This window comes from Ambystoma mexicanum, chromosome 11 (genome assembly GCF_040938575.1).
Source record: "Ambystoma mexicanum isolate Mex_15411 chromosome 11, UKY_AmexF1_1, whole genome shotgun sequence".
In the NCBI taxonomy this organism is placed as follows: Eukaryota; Metazoa; Chordata; class Amphibia; order Caudata; family Ambystomatidae; genus Ambystoma; species Ambystoma mexicanum.
Window position 1 is genome coordinate 196,708,988 of NC_090934.1, and position 18,718 is coordinate 196,727,705.

The following is an 18,718-nucleotide window of genomic DNA, read 5'->3' on the forward strand; positions in this document are numbered from 1 at the left end:
TCTTGCCAATCTATACGTGAGAGTATGCATACCAGGGGTCACATGTATGCTGTACACAACCCTAATCACCCAATTGGTCACAATGCTGAATGTTGTGGTTTCAAAGCGTATTTCTACCAAACAAAAAGACAATTACATGACGCCGCCCCATTATGCTACTTATTCGCAAACTTGAATAATGTTGCAGCGAAACATTTAGGGCCCGATTACGAGTTTTGATGTATTGCCTGTGGAAATTCTGCTGGTGTGGCCGGTTGGCTGATTAATACGCATTGAGCCAAGTGTGCAGTGTGCAAGCCTGTCGTTCATGCGAGTGGTAAATGCCATACCATGCTGGGCCGGATGTACGTTAATAAGGTGGCTGCCAGCCTGGGAGAATGTGTGAGTGTGCGTGTTTGTGTGTGCAACGTGCATGCATACATCCGGAGGCAGGAAGCTGCAGAGGTCAGCAAATATGCAATGCTAGATTCTCTCAATAAGCCTCCCATTTGCCTTTTCCTGCATTATAGAGTCACGGGGGGGGGGGGGGAATTCCCATGGCTGGTCAAGGACACTTGTCACCTTACACAGGGTAATATCCTCACCTGGTAGTGGACCACATTTGCTGGTTGGAAGCCATATGAATGGCCAATTTGATACCCCCTTCATGTGGCGTGTTAGAGGCCTTATTATTATTTTCTTGCCCGAGAACCATGCCTGCTGAGAATGTTGGCCACTGACACTTGTGCCACAAAGCACACCCCATCGGGCTATCAGGGCCTGACCATTTTGAGGGTCCAGGAATATCAGTCCAAGACAGAACATGATGGAGGAAGTAGTGTGCGCTCTGGCACAGGTGGGACATCAAGTAGAAAGAAAGCTAAGGATGTCATTCTTACCATTTAAAAAAGGCAGGCTCATAGCTTCCCTACCCACAGATTCATTAGAGTCTATTCTGCTCTCAAACTATAATCACCAGGATTGGGGCCTGTTAGCTTGCCTGCCTTTCTATCAGCTGTAACTCCTGCTCTAGCACCACATTGTGTTATTGCGCCGGTTACTTAAAATCTGTGTCAACCGTTAAAGTCCCGACCCCTGCAATGGGCATGCTCATATACCTTTTTCTGCTCAAGTTTCAAGTGTCACTGTGTAGACCTTTCCTCATTCTCCAACTCTTTCTTCTGGTGTTCTATCTCCAGGTCTGGCATCTTCTGCTTGACCCCCACCACCTTTTTCCTTCCTGCACTTTCTAAGATTCGTGGAACGCTATTTCCCTCCAGGTTGCTCCCTGGGCCGCAGCAGCTTGGTGGCGCAACACGAATTAGTAGCCGAGTGCACACGACCCGACACTGCTTCTGTGTCCTCAGTCCACCTGGAGGGATTTGCATAAGGAAAGGTACTTTGTGCCATTCTTGCTGACGTCCCTGCTACTTCCCCATTTGTAATCCTCCTTAGAGGAAAAACTCAAATTCAATGAAGGGGAAGATTCAGACAATGGATCTTTGGGGATAAAGCATCACTTTATCCTCACCCCTAGCCTCTGTTCATTCTCTACTATTAAGGTAATCATAGCCCATACTACAAATATGGAAAGTATAACAAGTATACAAGAGACATAGGGCCTCATTACAACTGTGCTGGTCCGGTAACTACAGTGCCAGTAAACCTACCCACCCCGTTGTTACCGGACTGGCACAGTGCAACACTGCGGGCGGGACGGCAGGGTCAGACCTGCTGGCGGGACGACACCCGTTCGCAGAGTTCTCACGGGAGCACCGGCACCGCTGTTAACGGTGCAGGTGCTCAAGTGTCCCCATTCCCATTGAGTCCTGGGAATGGGGACTAGCAAGATTACCGGCGCCTGACTTGCCGGGCCACCAGGGTTGTTATACCCCGGTGTTACCGGGAAGTCAGGCGCCGGTAATTGTTTTCGGGTCTGGCGGCAACACAACGGTATCACCAGCAGGGTTACCGCCAGACCCGTAATGAGGCCCATAGTCACTTTATTACATTGCAATGCAATACAATAATCCTGCAACACACCCCCTTCTAAACTTAAAGCAGCAACAATCCCCACTGTATAAAGGAGTATTTCTGTAGCTGACCATGAGCTCCATATAAGAATTCCCAATTTGGCTTTGGCAAAAGACACATTACCTAGGAAGAGGCATTCTCCTGCTTCAGGGAGTGAATGCCCGCTTGTCCATCTTAAGTGTGTCTTACCCCTCCCACTTCCTTTGTTCCTGTGAATGAGTCCTTTCCATTTTGGAGGGACCCTTGAGCGCTACATTCTACCTTTTCATGTTGCGTGTCATTAGGGCTTTTCCATCTACACATGTTTGTCCCACCTTTGCTAAGGCCCAGTCTAGAAAAATCAGCACTGTTCATAGTGTCAACAGCTCCATTTGAGATGGCCTCACACTAGCACTTTCCGGCTACTAGCAATTTTAATTTTCACTGTCCATTTTTAAAGCTTAAATGCAACACATGGAACATGGTTTTACGTCCCCTACACCACAGCGGGTAAATTGTTCAGCCTGTTCGACTTCGGAGTGTCCGACTGGGATTTCCTCCTCTTTTAGGCAATGCCAGAGGTGATCTGTGATTTTTGTTTGCTAGTTCAGATAACCCGAAGAGGCCCTTTCTGGCCCCCGGCACTCTCAGCTCTTTTTGCCACATTAAAAAAAATCCCTAAAAATCCATTAGCTCATTGCACAGCCCCCTGTCTGTGAACCCCTCAATCCCCCAAATAAAAGAAAGGATGTAATGGCCATGGAGTCCTTAAAATCCATCCATCCATCCATCCCTCTTCTGAGCAAAACCTCTATCCATCTCGCTGCCCCCCTTCACTGTTCTCCCATTTCTCAACCACTGAGCATCTCCCATCTGTTTCTCCCTACAAATCTCACATCACCTCTGTTTTCACCAGGGCACGATATTGCTTACTGTCATGAAGATGAGTAGGAACAACATGATGCAAGCAGCAGATGTATAGTTAAACAGACATTTATAAGGGATCTTTAGATGTTTGTGCAAAATAATAAGCAAATGTAAAACAAAACTTCAAAAACAGAATGGCTTCTGCTAGGGTTGAACATGCTCAGTCATTAGCTTGCAAAACCCAGGCAGGCCTCTGCGGGAAGACCTGCTGTGTCTTGTGTCTGAGGTCCAGGTGTGCTGGCATGCTAGACAGGCAGGAAGGTAAAGGCTGGGGTTGGTTGGGACTTGTCCCCCAGCATCCACCAGGAGGCTGTCAACCTGAATTAGCTGACTGGCTTCCCTCTACTTCCCTGACACCTCCATGTCCTGACATTGTCACCCACGAGCCCATACCCCTGTCCTTCTCACTGGTTTGCAATATTTCTGTGACCTTCTCTCCTCCCCTTCTTCTCTTTATTCACCTCCTCAATCTTCTGGCAGAAGCTAGTACCACCTTAAGGCTCACCCTGGTACTTTAAGACTCACCTCTTCCAGACTCCAAATTACTCTGTGCTGCTCAGTGCCTCCCACCTCCTGCTCGGATCTCCTTTACTCCTCCTTGGGGAGTCTATCCTTTTCTCCTGAATACCTCCTTCAACAGCCTTCATACTCTCTATTCCTCCAACCTGCTCTTTGCTACCTCCTCCAGCTTCCTCTTTCTCTCTGTAACCTCCTCCTTGGTATCTTCTCTGCCCTCCTCTTTATCTCTTTCTCACACAACCTCCTTAGGGATGTTCTTCCTGACGTATCACCTCTCTTTTCCTCCTTCCTCCATGTTGCTGTTCTCTCCACCTCTCATGACCGCTCTGAAAACCTCCTTTCCATCACCTATTTCTACCTCTCTGCCTCTCTTCCCTTCCTACTATCTTCAACTCTTTTGGTCCACCTCTCTCCATCCCCACTCACTTACTCCACTTTGTTGCATTCTGTCTCCCGAGTCTTCCATCATAGAACTTGGAAGACTCGGGTGATCGAGGAATGTCAGTTTAAGGAGAAGGCAGAACTGTCTCTGGTAACCCTGTATGCCCGCTAATAAAGAATTAAGAAAACTATGTACCGGCTCATCGCAGCCCTTTCAGTGGCGACGAGGACTTGCAGAGCAGGCATGCCTGGGACCAGAAGAGGTGCGGACCAGGAACTGTGCTTCTGCTGTGGCCAGCAGACTTCAAGGTCTGGGAAAGAGCCTAAGAGTGAGCAGCATCCATGCGCTGTCCAGGCCTCCTTGCCCAGCAGGCTAGCCCCACAGCACAGGGCTGAGGGCAGAGATAAGGAGGAGGCACAAGTAAGGACAAATACAATAAGAATGAAAGCCTCATCTCCGCGACACTCACAGATTAGAGGAAAGGACCCACGATCGTCAGTGCAATGTCAGAGGAAACAACAGTTTTCCAGGGCAACCAAGTAAACAGGGCCCCAGCACAACGTCGGAGGAAACAACAGGTTTCGCAGGGCAACTAAAGTAAACAAGGCCCCAACAAAGCAACAAGGATTTAAGGGGACAGCGCTACACACAAGGCAGGAGAAACCATTTGTGTTGCCACGGCAACTAATTAAACAAGGCCCCAAAGCAATACAGTCTGAAAGAGACAAGACAACTAAAGGGAAGGCAACAGCCTGATAAAGTACCGGAGTAAACAAGATCCCAGGAAAGAGAACAAATCTATGTGGATATATATGTGAACATTCATACGTATATAACAGCAGGTTACCACAGCAACTAAGAAACAAGAAATCTTCAAACATAGCAGCTTCCAGCATGGCATCACCGCCACCTTTCTTACCTGAACTGGGCACACCAGCAATCAGGTGGGACAGATGGAAAAGACTGTTCAACACCTAATAGCTGTAGTTTTGCACAATCTGGGAGCAGAGGGGCGAAGTGTCTATGATGGACTCCCGGAAGCAAGGGAAGAAGGCCAAGGAGATGTGGATGAATATACACTAGCGGAACAAAGACTTTTGAGGCAAAGAAAATCATTAAATTTGAACGGCAAAAGTGTTTTGAGAGATTGCAGGAACCAAAAGAACCTGAATTTTTTGTGGTAGCTCTAAGAACTCTACGTCACATCTGTAACTTTGGAACACTAACCAGCTCTCTAAACACGGACCAATTGGTACCCTGCACCAATAATGCCAGAGTACAAGAGAAGCTACTCTCCAAGGATTTACCACTGGAACAAGCAATAGAAGTCACGAGATGGATGCAACAAACCTCTCACTACATGAGAAGCACGAGAAACGAAAGACAGGCTCAAGAATTCTCTGCAATGAAACAGAACAGGAAGGCAAATGAAGGGAAATAAATTAAGTGCTATAAGTGTGGCAGCAACAGACATCTGGTCTCAAATATATTCTGCCCTGCAGGAAATGTAAACTGCATCAAAGGCAAGAGAAGAGGACACTTTGCCCGAGTAAGGCGCATATTGTTAATAGAACCAATTGTGGCAGGAGGAAGATATCCAGAGCAAGAAGAAGTTTCTGCAAACCATTCAGCAACTCAAGTTTAAGACATCCAGGAAGTAAGTGTCTTGTCAGGAAAAGGAAAAGGTCCAACTGATGTTTTCGTAATAATTGGGAGGTGGTGACCATGAGGGTGGACAGCTGTTCTCCTTGGAACACAATGGCCCAAGAGACTTTTAAAGATTGTGTGGAAGGGAGAATGGAGGATCTTCTCAGACATGATTTTAAACCTTACGTTTACTGAATTGTGAGGATTGAATTAAGGGGGAAATTCTCAGCTGTCATCATATATAAAGGCAGAAGCTGTGTGGCAGAAGTGTATGTCACTAAGGAGGGGTCGCCCCTGCTGGGTTGGAAAGAGCAGTATAAACTAGGAATTTGCATCCAGGCCAATGTAACTACACCAATAAATGTGGCTGTAGAAGGGGAAAAGTGGGAGAAGGAATTCCCGAGGTGTTCTCGGAGAGTTTAGGCAAATTAAAAGATTTTGAACATTGCAATAAACTCAAGGAAACAACACTATCTAAGGTATATAAGGTGGGGTCAGTGCCACAACAGTTGAGAGAAAGGCTAAAGGAAGAATTGGAACTATTACTTCAAAAGGCATACTTGAACGAATTGAGAGTTCAGAAATGCTATCTCCGGTTATGATAGTGGCAAAACCCAATGGCAGCATCAGACTTTGTGTAGATTTAAGAGACTTAAATAAGAATAGTTGGGTGGATCGTCACCCTTTGCCTATTATCTGAAAAGCACTTTCAAACTTGAGCAATTCCAAGATATTCTCAGCGATAGATTTGTCTTCTGCGTATCATCAAGTACCTCTCACCAGTGAATGTCAGCATTTGACTGCTATTGTCACAACTGAAGGCTCATTCAAATACTGCTGAATGCCTTTTGGATTGGCTTTGGGAATGGCAGTATTCCAGAGAGTGATGGAAAAGGGGTAAGAAGGAGTGCCTAACCCACGCCCTGATACCTTCGGTTCTTGTGCGTGCTACACATAAAATAAACATACAAACAAACAAACATAATCGTTTTCCAGGATGACATTGTGATCCATGCAGAATCACTGGAGAAACATGAAGATCTGTTAAGGATAGTGTTGAATTGGCTCAAGGAAGCAGGTTTGACAGTACAAAGGAAACAATGTAAAATAGCGATGGAGAGTGTGGACTACCTGGGACACAGTATTTCAGGGAGTGGAATCTGTCCTAAATTGAGTCTTGTGAAAGCCATTGACAAAGCTCCGATCCCCAGTGACAAGGACCAACTACGGTCATTTTTAGGGTTGGTGGCGTATTATCATAAGTTTGTGCTAGATTTTGCACTAATAACCACAGCACTGAGATACTTGCTCAAGAAGGTGGTCAAGTTTAATTGCTCAAAAGAATGCGATGAAGCAATTCAAAGGATAAAAGAAGACATGGTGAAGGCACCGTCGATAGGAAAATGTTGTCCAAGGGATAAGTGTGTCTTGACAGTGGATGCAGGTGTTTTGGGAATGGGAGTGACTCTCACTCAGTATGATGGAAACAAGGAAGAACGGGTGATGGCGTGTGCATCAAGGACACTGAAAGAAGCTTAAAGGAACTACTTGGACATTGAAAGTGAAGTTTTGTCAATGTTCTGGGCAATAACACTTTTGAAATATTTTTTGTGGGGCAGGGAATTCATAGTCAGATCTGATCTCAAGCCATTAGCACAAATGTTTGAATGTGGAAAGTGGGGTGCAGGATCACCAAAATGAGTAGGTGGTACTTAGGGTCACAAGGTTATGGCTTCAAGGTTTGTTACCTTCCTGGGAACCTAAACATGGTTGCTGATTGTTTATCACGTATGCCTGTGGCACTGGGTGAAGAAATTAGTGATGATTGGAAGGAAGAGGTAATTGTTGCCAATGTAGAAAAAGGCAGTGTGGGGCAAATAGAATGGGAGAATTGTGAGAATCTTGATGAGGACATGAACATTATTAGAGATTGGACTGTTTAAGGTGGCCCAATTAAAACATTTTCGATAAGAGATTTGAAGTTTGGTGGGAAGTGAACGAAGAATTGAGTGTCATTTATGGGCGGCTCAAAAAAGGTTTGTGTATTGTCCATACAGAGAAACACAGAATTCAATTAGTGGCGACAGCTCACCAGGGACAGTTAGGGGTGAGAAGTATGAAGAGGAGGCTTAGACAGAGCTTTTCATGGCCTGGAATGGACGCTTTGGTTGAAAGTTATGTTACAAATGGTGCGCCTTGTTGTTTAATTGATAAGACCAAAGTTGTATGTGAACACCCGCAAATTCCCAATTTTGTTCCTGAGCAGCCTTGGAATAAAGTAGCAGTTGATATAATGAGTCCTATTTATGGATTAGGGGAAGGAGTTGTTAGTTTTAGTAGATTTCCACACCAAATGGGTGCAATGCACTGCAGTCAGAGAAGAGCCGGCAAAGGAATTGGTGGTGTTTCTGGAGAGGGTTTTTTTGAGGGAAGGTTTTCCCATGGAAATTGTCACTAACAATGGTGTACAATTTTGGTCGGATTTCATTAAAAGGTGCTTAACAGTTATGCTATTAAGCATACTCGTACAGCATTATATCACCCAAGGGCAAATGGTCTGCTAGAAAGAGTCAATAGATTTATTAATGGAGGGATTTAGTTAGTATTAAGACCAGGTTTGCCATGGAAAGAAGTCCTAAACCACATGATGTGGGGGCTACCTCACCACACCACATTCGGTAACAGAAGTTTCACACTTTGTGTCATTAAAGGGCAGGGAACCATGTACAAATTGTGCCCGGGTGGCTTGGTTTGGCTAATTCAGTGAAGGTGGATAGGGAAGCAATAATGGATTGCATAAAGAAGAGTCAAAGGGAGACCAAGGAAATGTTTGATGTGAAAAAAGGAGTGTAAAGGCAGAATTGGAAGGTGGGAGATTGGGTGATGATTCGGAATCCAAGGTTCACTCATAAATGCATTGAAAGTAAATGTAATCGTCCGAAGAGAATTTCGGCTGTTCAGAATGGTGTGGTGATTGTGAAAGAAGGGGAGGTGTGGTTGATATGTAAGTCACACTTTCTTGTCAACACTTCACATCCCTCAACCCAGTTCCCAACCCACTTCCCGAGAGACTGTGGATTTCCTTGGGCTCTGGCCACCGCCTGGGGGCATATATTTGGGAGAGTTTGACACTGCAGATAATGAGTGTGTATAAGGATTGATGTACCAGGGATTGAGAACCTCGTCACTCTGCACAGCAACGCAGGCCTAACCCACTTCCCGACAGACTGTGGATTTCCTTGGGCTCTGGCCACCGCCTGGGGGCATATATTTGGGAGAGTTTGACACTGCAGATAATGAGTGTGTATAAGGATTGATGTACCAGGGATTGAGAACCCCGTCACTCTGCACAGCAACGCAGGCCTAGCCTTCTTTAGGCTCACCCGCCTTTTTGTATTTCTCATGCACTTTCCACCTGCTGCTGAGTGGACCTCCTAATGTCTTCTCCTTGATGATTGATATCAGGTCGGACCGCCAAGTGGCTGCTAGTCTCTATTGCATTAATAAGGTGTTCCTGTTAACTTCTTGCTCTTGGCTGCCACACAGGGTAACCATTCCTACCAGGATTACCAGAGAAGTACCGTACTCTTAACATGTGAGGGCTTCTTAACGAGGCAGGGGAATATTTTCAAACCTCCTTCTTTTACAAACTTTTCCCTGTTTCCTGACTTGGTCCTTGTTCCCTTTTACCCTTCCTATTCCTCCCCATGCTTTTTCCGCCCTTCTCCCTCCATTTTCTTTAGGCTCATCCAACTTACCAGTTGCACTTGGCATATTTGATAGTGGTACAGCAGTTCAATGCAGCTCATGTTAGCACCCGCAAACTTAAGCAGCAGCAAACAGAGCAGAGATCAGGTGCAGCGTTAGCACCTGGCTCTGCATAGTGACAAAACTGCTAGGGCCCAAAACATTACTAAGAAGACTGATTCTGCATGACCCCACCAACAGTACCCGTTGGCTCAGGGGTTTGAGAGACACCACTGTACATTTGCGTTTGTCTTGGAATCATCTGGCTAGTGATTGCTAAAGTAAATATATATCTTCAGTATGAAATATCTCCATTGTTTTTAGTCAGACTTTGGAAACGCTATATTGATAATGTGCTGTTGATATGACAGGGATGAAGCAATAGCCTTTGTTCAATGGTTGAATGAACAAGACAGGTACCTCAAATTCACCGCTAGTTATAGCGAAAAGGCCATACATTTCTTGGACATGACAATATACTATAGTGAGATGACTAAAATATTATCGGAAGGGGTGTTGCTAGGTCTGGAAAAGCTGTGAGTCTACGCTAATGTCGGGAATGTTTGCGCTCGGTGCTAGCTAGTGTTTTGGTTATAGCTCCGCAGCTTCTATCTGGTACTACAACCAAATGACCCAGGGCAATATCACCCTCTGCCCCCGCCTAGCAACGCCTCTGATTATTGGTTAAACCTTATCAAAAACAAACAGATAAGAACTTCATACTGTAAAATAATACCTTACCTACGAAGCATGTGAGAGACAACATGCCCTTTGGTCAGTTCCACTAAGGAAGCCTACTTGGAAGAGGCTATTGCCTTAAAGAAGAATTTAATCCAATGGGGATACCCTAAGTGGCTTGTAGACACTGCACACAAAATGGGTGCTTAATTGAAGTAGAGATGACATTTTAGAATATATCCATAAGTGAAACAAGTTGGAAAGATTAATCTTTGTGAGTCCATTTTCAGACCTTTTGAATGGCATTAAAAAAGTGATTTAGAAAGACTGCAAGGCGTTTCGACTAAGGATTAGTCTGCTGACCCACCGATTTGTGCCTTCAAGAGGAGTAGAAATTTGAAGAAATTCCTCACCAAAAATGACATGTAAATACAAATGGAGAAAGAAAAGAGTCTCCCCAAACTATGAGGGTTGAATAGGATTGAGAGCCACGCCCCTTGCGGGATTTGCAAGTATTGTGACTCCACACAGAGAAACGTTGAGTGTGACCTGAGTTTAAATACTTTGTGGCATCAACAAGCTTTCACCAACTGCAGTACAGACATCCGTGCCATATGGTGCCCATGTACATTATTGTGCATTGGGAAGACTGAGAGGAAAATCAAATACAGGATCACAGAACACAAAAGCTGCATTAAAAATAAGATCATCACAGCACCACTGGTCAACCATTTTGTGTCTCTAAAACACAATGTTGAAGATTTACGCTGGACTGTAGTTTATACGATGATGAAAGTTAGAGATTCAGCTACTGACAAAGAAAGGCTGCTGAGGAAAGAACAGAAGATGATTTTCCTGACTCAGATTGATAGGAGGGGACAGTTACAGGCTTATCCTGCTCCCCCACAACCCCTTGTGCCCTCGGATACAAATAATAAACAGGAGACCAGAAGTAGAGAGAAATGGCATCTAATGCAAATAGACCAGTGCATGGGAGGGCTGCTCAATGCCCTACTCCCCTACCCCTGAGGCGTGGTGTATCCTTATATACAAATTGAGTAGATAAAACCCTTCTCCACCCATGAAACAGCATGTATAATAACAAAACGTTCCATTGTGGAGAAAAGAGGGAAGGAGTATAGCCACAGTTGCAAAATGCAATCTCTATCAGATCTGCGAGACAGCCTCTGGCCTTGGGGATCTTGCTTCAGTCTTCTTAAGTTACTTCAGCTATCTACTTCTCAGGAGGAGGCCATGTGCCGGCCAGGCTTCCTGAGACGTAGCACTCATTCCACAGCTCTGCGAACTTGCTTGGCACGGTTGTTCAGCTGTAGACCAGTCTCACCACATCAGAGGAGGGTCTGAGGAAACCAAAAAGAAAATACAGTATCAGAGTTGGTAACATGTATATTTTTTCTCTCTTCTCTCTTTTCCTATGATCCAATACAATTGATGTCCAAAGCCTTGCATAGTTGCAATCTCCGACCAGACTACTTAAAGCCCACTTAAATACAACTATTGTGTTGTATACATACTCAATAAGGAAGCAAAATAAAAATAAAAAATAAAAACATTATCAAGCCAAGGTAACTAATTTGTTTCCTAATTCATCCAAAGTCATTCAAAGTCATTCATTCCTGCTTTGCACTGCATACACACTCCCCTCTATCATCACCAGCCATAATCATTGGGTGCAGTTAAAACAACAAATACAGTTGTAATTACATGTCCCTCCTCTTTCTATCTCTGAGCATCCCTCTCACTATAAAATCCAGCACCACATGTTTGTTTGCACTGTCAATTTCAGGTTCTGTCTCAGTTTTCAGTATATAGTCAGTCTCTAGAACCGGCCAGTCCTTAGGCGCATGTGCAGTCAGTGGCAGCAACAACTTTTCTGTGCTTGGCATAGATCTCCCAAATAGCTCCTTGTATGGTGAATACCTGGTCGCTGACCAATCTCTCACTCATCAGCAATTGAGGCCAAATGGCAGACAGTCTTCTCACTGTGTGCCTTTCACATCCATCTGCTTGAAAAGCTCCTTCTTTAGCTCCTGTTTCTGCTTCTTCTTCCAACAAGTCACACAATTTTACATATGCTCCTGCCAGTCTTCTTTGGCCATGGGCCACCAGGCCATCTAGGACAGGTGCCAATACTGATTGTCTTGTGCTTTCTCTGCATTGATATATTGCATTATTTGTTCATTGTCCCCTTGCAGGTCGGCCAGGAGATGCTCACATTTCCCTTGATCCTCCGTCTTGCCCTTCTGTAGGATGATCATCATCACTTCCATCTGTGGGCCCACCACCACATGCCACTCCTGATCTTCTATGCATGCCATTGGCTGCGTCTGTAGGTCATTTTCAGGTGTCATGGGCCACTCTCGCTCAGATGGGATTATCGTCGTTATAGCCAACACCTGACCACCTTCTTTATCTGTGGGCCTGTCAATGTCCTTTTCTGGCAACATGCCCTCAAAACGTCCTGTTTGGTTTTGACAGTCCCTGACATTCATTCATGTTGTTCATCTGACACTACCACTTCCACTGGCATTTTGTTCACTGCCCCGTATAACGTGCACACTGCATCACCCTCCTTTTTCGAAATCCAGTTTATTTCTTGCTCTACAGTCTGGGTTTGTCTTCCCCCATGCTCCTCTGGAACCCGTATGTGTGTCTCAGAATGTGGGTGATGCTCTTAGTAGTGGCCGTCACCACAGCCATTGGGACTACCTGTAACCTGCATCTCTCTCCCTGCAGGCACCTATTTGCTAAATCTGTCATTGCACCACTTTTTTTTCCTGAATGTCGTCTTCCGACCCTCTGGTGCACACAGTTGCCTTCCCCAGTACCCAGCCAGCCTGTGTCTCCTCCCCTTCCTCTTCCTTGTCTGCCCCTTTCTCGGAAATACATAGAGCCACCCCCACAGTGTTCTGCGTCACCCAACCTGATCTGCACCACCGTTGATGCTAGCACCTTACAATCTTGCCCCTCTGTGTGTTCTCCGTCCACCCACTCCTTGCATTCCCTCACCGGCACTGCTTTGCTCACTGTCAGCCACACATCATCAGCTGCATTCGGCTGACCTTAACTTATCCTCCACATCCACCTTCCTTCCACCACCCTTATTATATTGTCTGGCAACAGCCACCATATTGTGGGCCTCACTTCCTCAGTTGTATCCCTCCTAAAGGTTTGTCTAAGCATGTCTGCAAAATATGAGGGCTTGGATCCCTCCCTATCTTCATCACCGTTGTGATATCTTGGGGCTTCTCTTGTGGTTCACCACAATCTCCCTCATCCCTTCACTGTGGTACCCTTTGTAACTGCTGTTCCTTTCGTATTGACTGGGGGATCACCTCCCAATTATCCACCATGCTCCTCAACCTCTCCAGCACTGCCCTCAACCCTGATTTACATGACATGTCTGCCCCCTCAGTGGACCGGCGTCTGCCATATTGTAACTGCTATCGGCCCTAGAGCAAGTTAACTAAGGCTTTCCACCTCACACTCTTACCGTGTGCCCTCTACAGCATCAACCCTACATGAGTATCACCACGACTGGCACTCTGACTGTATCACAGGTGCCGAAGAATGCTTTGACCCGATTGCAGTCATGTAGTCGCCCTCTCAAACCTGTAATACTGTAGTACTCTGAGGCACTGTCTCTGTATGAATCCTAGAGTCCCTGAAGACTCCAGAGTCCCCTAGTCAAGCATGCAACAGGTACAGTGAAAACACTCTTTTACCTTACCTGTCATATACCCCAATCACGCATGTCAGGAAGGGGAGCTCGCGGGTATCAGCTCCAATATATTACAGGCTCGTCCTGCTCCGCCATGACCCCTCACGCACTCAGACGCAAATAATACACAGAAGTCTAGAGAAATGGCATGTAATGCAAATAGACCAGTGCGTGGGAGGGCTGTTCACTGTTCCACTCCCCACCCCCCAGAGTATTGGCTTATCCTTATATACAAATGGAGTGGCTAAAGCATTCTCCACCTATGAAACAGCATGTATAATAACAAAAAGGTCCATTCTGGAGAAAGGGGGGAAGCAGTATAGCTACAGTTGCAAAATGCTATCTCTGTCATATCTGTGAGGCAGCTTCTGGTCTTGGGGATCTTGCTTCAGCCGTCTTTAGTCACTTCAGCTATCTACTTCTCAGGAGGGGGCCATGCGCCGACCAGGCTTCCTGAGGCATAGCACGCATTCCACAGCTCAGCGACCTTGCTTGGCACGGTTGTTCAGCTGTAGCCCAGTCTCACCGCATCCGAAGAGCTTCTGAGGAAACCAAAAAGAAAATGCAACATCGGAGTTGGCAACAGAGACTAAATGAAAATATTGAGTGGTTGAAGGTAAAATGTTGAAATTGTACTGTGAAAAGAAAGGAAAGGCTATCTTATACAATTAGGGTAATGTAAAACAGATTGGGAGACTCCATTTCTGTCTTATTTGAAATCCCCCCTTCTCAGCTAAGCTGATAGAACATCTTTCACTGTAATTTAAATAATGCAAACCATATGTTTTGTAAGTTGCTTGTAAAATGTGCACGTATTGGAAAAGCTCGAGTTACAAAATAGCAGAGCTGACTTGGTCGCATTTTGTAACTCCAGCTTTTACAAATGTGCCTTTTTGTCCCCCGCTTTGCATTTAATGTATGCGGGTGACACTCCTGCATCTCCCACAGCCCATAATGCTGAACCAGTGGAGTGGGGGACACCCCCACAAACACTGCTCCCCTAATTCAGCATTATGGGCTACCTTTTTTTTTTTACCAAGCCGAATGCACACTAAAAGCTCAGTCAGCTTTTTGTTTACGAGCTTTTGTTGCGATACCAAAATATCGTCAGGACGAGAATCACCAGTTACCACTGGTGGCTAGCATTGCAATGAAGCCCTTTGGTGGCGTAAAGGTTTGAAGAGCAGAAAGGGCAAGGAGGGGCAGTGAGTTGAAGAAGAGTTTGAGGTGAAAGTGAGAGGAACTGGGATGTGGCATTGAGTTAGAAATCAGGGGAGACAGGTTATGAGCATTGTGATAGGTCCTGTGAGTTAGTTAGGAATGAGGGAATGACCGTGAGAGGTACCAAGAAGTGACATAGAGTACATGACAGTGAGGTAGCAATTGGGTAGATTCAGTAAGCAGAATTAGTAGGTAGCAGGAGTTAGAAATCAGGATGGGGCAGTGGTGTGAAAGAATGTGGGAAATTACAGATAGTTAGAAATGACAGAGTTAAAGTTAGGGGAATCTGTACATGGCTGTGATAAAGATGTCGCAGTGAATTGAGAATCTTTAGCATGGCTGTGTGAGGAATCAGGTTGTTTCAGTGAATCAGACTTTTGAGCACAGTGAGGGGACTACAGACATGAAATCCTGGGAGTTACCAAGGGAGAAACAAGGGCCTGCAGTGAGTTGGAAAATGGGGTGGGAGATTACTGGGAATCTGGACCTGACAGTGCACTCAGAATCATGGATGTGACAGTGAGAGAAATTAGATAGGGCAGTGAGTTAGAAGCTGGTATTTTCGAATGTTGTCCAGATCCTCCTCTCTCTCTCTCTCTCTCTCTCTCTCTCTCTCTCTGTCTCTCTGTCTCTCTCTCTCTCTCGTTCTCAATTTCTCTCTCTCTCTCTCTCTCTCTCTCACTCTCTCTCTCTCCTTCTCTCTCTAATCATGAGCTGAAGTGTTGTTGGTGGTGAGGGAAAGGCAGAGAGGATCTACCAGTAGTGGCAGAGCCAGAAAGGGTGTCCAGGAAGAGCGTGACTGCCTTGCTAGGGCCTCTCCTCCCACTGGGTGGTGTTAGACCAGAGAACTTTTTGGGATCGATGTAAATGCAGGAGGACTGTCACTATAGAGGAGTTGTCGAGGTCCTCCTGTTTAAGCATGAGACAGACACTGTTAAAATGGAAGGGGTAGCTGCTATTGGTTAGATAATGTGTGAGGCCTATGCTCTTACTGAAGCAGATGAGGTGTTAGGCCTAGAAGAGAGAGAAAGGAGAGAATAGGGGGTTGGTCCTCTGTTTCAAAGATTAGACTCCCCGAATGTCAGCCCAAACCACATGTTCAGGGGAGCCATACCAACCTGAATCCCCCCCGACTGTAGAAGAGTTCATAGGCAGCAATCACAGGGAGGAGTCGGGACAAACTCAGGAGGGGATTAATACCACAGGGCCTTACATCTTAAAATACAACAGGCTAATCTACAGACTTAATAACATTGTACGGGAAGAGGGTTGGCACCAGTCAAATATAGAAAAGCACTTCAAGAACTCGCCCATTCACACCTCTTGGCAGGTAATTCAGGAGTAGCCAACACACAAACACACTTTCTCAGCCAATTGTTCTGGCAAGAGGTATACAGAGAGATTGTGCATTATTGCTTTCTATGTCCAATATACAAGAATTCTTCCAGGATGGATGTTAGCAAGACACAATTGTTACCCCTTCCTATGATCGATATCCCCGTCTCAGGCATTGAGATGGATGCCATGGGAATTTTGAGTCCCTCAAAGCCAAGGATCAAATACATTTTAGTCATCATGGATTATGCCACCCAATTCCCAAAGGCAAAACACTGGCCTTAGGAACAAGATGATTCTCTGCAAAATGAGATGTATTCCCTGTCTCATGCTTAGGAGCTGGAGAAGTCTAACATTAATTGTGATATAAATGAGCAAGAAAAAGAAAAATAAAATAAATTCTCCATGCAATCCAAAAAGGTTAAAAACATTTTGATACAAAATGCCAAATAAATTTCCTAACAAGATACTTACAGAACAAGATACTCGCTTCATGCCCTGAGCCATGGCCGACCTTAGGAACAACCTAAAATTTGAGACCCTATGTACCATCATTTATCAAACCCAGACCAATGAGCTGGTTCAACAATTGAATAAACTTCTGAAAATCTTTCTTTGGAAATTGTACAGAAATAAAACATGCTAATACCGTGGACCTTATTTGCTGACTGAACCATGCCACAGGCCTCTACTGGATATTTGTCCTTTGTGCTTGTGTATTGGAGGACAACCAGATATTTGTTGGACATAGCAAAGAAAAAAAGAAGCAGCAGACGACTAAAAACCAGTCCAGAGAAATAGAAGAGGCCACATGATTAGCTGGTCAAATTGATAACATTTGCAGAGGGCAACCTTGTGTGGATCTTGCTTCCACCCTTCGCAAACAAACTGATGCATAAGTGTCATGGCCACTACAAGGTGATACAGGTCACTAGTGACCACAATTAAAATATCCAGTAGAATGACTGGAGAACATGTACCCACATCTATCAAATTCATTGGCTGTGGCCTGGAAGAAGTCAGAGGATACAGTACTTATAGCAAACTACTAGCCGATGAAAAATAATTGCTGCAGTGTAAACTAGAAAATTTAACAACCCAGCAAAGCAAAGATGTGGAACACTTTCTACAAAAGTTCAATAACATTTTTGTTGGCACCCTAGGGTGGATCTGTTCACAGGATTGAAACAATGCCAGGGAAGCTATCTGCCTAAAACTGTATCAACTACTGAAGGCCCAAATAAAAGTGGGAGAAGCCAAAGTAAAAAGGATGATGGACATTGGGGTCATCTCATCACTGAGACACTGGTCATGCCCAATTGAACTAACACCTGATGGGACCTACAGAGTCTTTACTGACTTCTTTAAGGTGAATGCAATCTTGTGTTTTGAGGCCTATCCCATGCTGCTCTTTTTCAACCAATTGAGTAGTTAAGACTTGCTAATTTCATATCCACCATTGACTTAATAAAATGTTACTGGTAAATTCCCTTGGTAGTGGAGGATCAGGAAAAAACATCCTTCATGTCCACACCAGGACTCTACGAATTCAAAATATTTCCATTCTTGTTGTGCTTAATACCTGCCACCTTCACAAGGGTTATGCCCAAAATCCAACAGCCCCAACAACATTTTACTGCCACCTACATAGACAACATTGTTATCTATAGCCAGAATGGAAAGAACATATGAGTCATCTTTACGCTGTGACCAAATCCCTCAGTGATATTGAGTTCACTGCAAATCCTGCCACATGTCATCTTGCATTGTACTCAGTCCAGGTGCTGGGATTCTAAGTGGAAAGAGGAAAGGTGCAAGCCAAGAGTGACAAAGTCGACAACATCCAACATATTACTGTCCCCAAAACCCAGAAGGAGCTCAGAGCCTCATTAGAAACTATTGCTGATTCATTACAGATTTCTCTATTGTTGCCTGACAGCTCACCGACAAGCTCAAGCGATCCAGACACACCTATAAGTATGGCAAAGGCCTTGAAGAAGACCTCCCTATTTCAACCACCCTTCCTCAACATGCCCGACTTAAATGATGCTTTTTTTACTAATGATGGACACCTCTTGCACAGGCATAGGAGTGATCCTCTCAAAAAAACAGAACGAGCTGTATCAACCAACACTGTCAATAGGAAGTTGTAGTTCAGAGAGAACTGCTATGCCATTGTATACTGGACTGCTTGCCACATATCATCAACGAAAAAAGGATCAGGAAGATTTACAAAGGGTATCTGAATGAGCGCATCTTTGATGCATTTGGTCTCTGTGAACTGAGCTCCCAGGAACTGCGTGGTTGCTGGGGACCAGTCATACAGCACGCACCTGACACTTACGTATAGGAGCGGGTTGGTCAGCATATCATTGCGCCACTGCCCAGCTACTCCAGAAGTGCTTAAGTCACCTTTGAGAATAAGGTGACCTGCACATTTCTAAAAGTAGCGCAAAGTAAATAATTGCATTCTCTGCACTCCTTTCATTTGAGCCCTCCGACTCGAGTGCTAGTGTTACTTCAGTGAG

General features: G+C 45.0%; 1 protein-coding gene across 1 annotated transcript in view; it reads left to right on the plus strand.

Annotated features, from left to right (window-relative positions):
* LOC138503229 (mucin-2-like) overlaps nt 1-18,718 on the plus strand; it is an 81,058-nt gene that overhangs the window by 54,222 nt on the left and 8,118 nt on the right. The window lies entirely within an intron of this gene.